Source organism: Paramisgurnus dabryanus, chromosome 3, assembly GCF_030506205.2.
Source record: "Paramisgurnus dabryanus chromosome 3, PD_genome_1.1, whole genome shotgun sequence".
NCBI classification, from domain to species: domain Eukaryota; kingdom Metazoa; phylum Chordata; class Actinopteri; order Cypriniformes; family Cobitidae; genus Paramisgurnus; species Paramisgurnus dabryanus.
In genome coordinates, this window is record NC_133339.1 from 5,488,337 (window position 1) to 5,491,077 (window position 2,741).

Consider the following 2,741-nt stretch of genomic DNA (forward strand, 5'->3'; position numbering starts at 1 on the left):
ATGGTGTCAGAAGATTAAAGTTCCTCAAATCGGGTAAACAAGAGATGTCGTTTTGCCGATTCAACTGGAGAGAACTCAAGTTAACTTTAGTTAGTAAGTCTGAAGTTTAGCTGGATTGACAGACTAATGTGAATCGTAGTTAACGCTCGCGGCGGACAACGAGGAAAGAAAATGGGGCGATTCCAGATTCCACCACCACCCAAGTTTGACTTCACAAAGCCAGAAGAGTGGCCAAAGTGGATTCGAAGGTTTGAGAGAATCCGGATTGCATTGGGTCTGGAACTACAGCCGGATGAAAACCAGGTGAACACTTTAACCCTCAGGGGTCCAAAAACGCAGGGAGGTGTTTTGACGTGTTTTTTCCTGATCTCACTTTATATTGTTACAAATACAATAGATGCTAACATTTGAACAGAAAATGTTTCCTCTTTATTCTTGAGTTAATTGTGCTGATTTATTCCCATTTTTTTATCCACAATACTTTGCCAAAATTATGTTTTGCACCATCCAAATTGTTCATTTACAAATTACAGACATTGTAACAACACAAAGTGGGATGAAATTCTGCCAACTTACCCTATAATAATAATAATTGTCTTTTAACTGAACATAACTTTAAACACATGACTTGAATTATCTTAGAGCTATTGTGAAATTAATATTGTTTTGTTTCCAGAATATTCTCCTTAGTGAGTCACTGTTACCTCGGACTGATTAAGGGATTTTTTGTAATCTTGAAACATGCATTGGTTTTACTATGGTCAAACTGCAGATCTTATTTCAAACCAAGGTTTTGTTACCATGGTTCTACTACAGTAACATTATAGTAATGCTGGAGTGAAACTGTGGTAACCATATTATTTTAAATCATGGTAAAGTTTGTGGTTACTAAAATGCACTACTATATGCTGTTGTAAGAGCATGATTATTTTTTATTCATTAATAAACCATGGTTGGTTTTATATTTACCGTGGTTTTACTGCAAATTATGGTAAAAAATTATAGATAACTTTTGCATGGGTACAGAAAAAAAGTATAAACTGAATGTTTCTATTTGTAAGTCACGTTGGTTAAATGCATCTGATAAATGTAAATGGATTTGTATATTTATTCTGTTTACTGAAAAAAATAAATTTGCAGTTGCTATTGTATTGTTTATTATTGTGTTGAAAGACATTTTGGTTAGAGTGATTAAACGATTATAACCAAGAGCCGCTGTATGTTAGCTGGGACGCGGTTTTGGATAATTGCCAATAAGTCTTCATTTAATGATTATGTTTAAAAAGAGTCTTTATTAACTACACAAAAGTGTAGCCTACAAAAATACGCGGCCAGTTGTTATGCTTAGCCGTAAAGTGTTTCAACGCATGCGTGGTACCAATCGCACAGTGAAATGGTGACGTTTTCTACTACGCAATTATGCGCATGCGCAAAACAGATTGGGCAGGCGGCACGGATCGGGTACTGACAACCAGTTTGTCTGTTATACGAAGGCCACGCATATTGAGGGACCGTGGGAGAAACGAAACCAGGGCGGGGCAACGGCATCATTTGCGGGCACCTGTGAGTAACTGGAAAGAGAAAGAGAGTGAGAGAAGATCAATATCACGAAAACTGTGAGTACGTTGGCCTACCTACACATCATTGTTTAGACATGGAGATGGAATACTAGTGTTTGCGTGAGTGTGTAACAGCGTGTAAAGCGGCCCCATCGTGGAAGAAGAGACGAGTGGGTGAGCCGAAGTCAAGTGGGGTGATTGGATGTTACTTTGCTGTGGCCACGACGTCTAAGTTTGGGCCATTCGCAGTGTCAGCGACCCTAACCTCCCCCAGGACAAATCCCGACTGAGTGTGGAGTACCGACCCTAAATCACTGAAGTGTGTGTCGTGCAGTGGGTGAGTCTGTCCTTGACGTGTGTACACCTGAAGTTTGCAGTGTTGTGCCGTGTCCCTGTCGTCTCCTGTTGAATAAACTTATAACTCCGGCCCCTGTGTTCCTGCCTGAAGAAGGGGAAGTCATGCCCACAGTAAAAGTCCAGTGTGCCCCTCTGTATACTCACCATATGCCCAAAGGAAAGATCCAGGGTGCCCCTCTACATACTCACCTGCACGCCCGGAGCCAAGAGCCCCGTAGACCCAAATGCCCCTTCCCGGTGTGTGCCCGTGACCTCGAAGGACTGAAGATCCCTTTTTTTTGTATTTAATTCTCTCCATATGTTTTTTAAAATATTTAATAAAACTTGTTAAATTTTATTGCTTTGTCTGTCTGGTCATTGGGGTGTTTTGGGACCTCCTCGGGGTGGAAACAGGAGGAGTGTGACCCGCGACAGGGGCGGTCCGCTTCTCGACCTGTGACACTTTTATACAAGTTAAATAATGATTTTTTTTAATTTGGAGTAATTTGAAAATAAAGTTAATTTATATGTTGTTTTAAATGTGCAATGTTTGAGAAGCTGAGGTGTACATATAACATATATCTGGTAGAGAGATATTACAGAGATTTATTTTCTGGTAGAGATTCATTACAGTATCAGATCAGCAGACAGGCCTCAGCATATTTAGTATTAATGACAAATGTGCTCATTCTGAAATCATAATAAATAATCATTCTTTATACTGTACAGTATGTGCATGCAAAAATTAGCTGATTTGTAATTATGTTATTTATTTACAAGTTACCAAAACATATTTAGAGAAATAACCGTGTAGCTTACTGTCAAAAAACTTTATTCATACCCGTG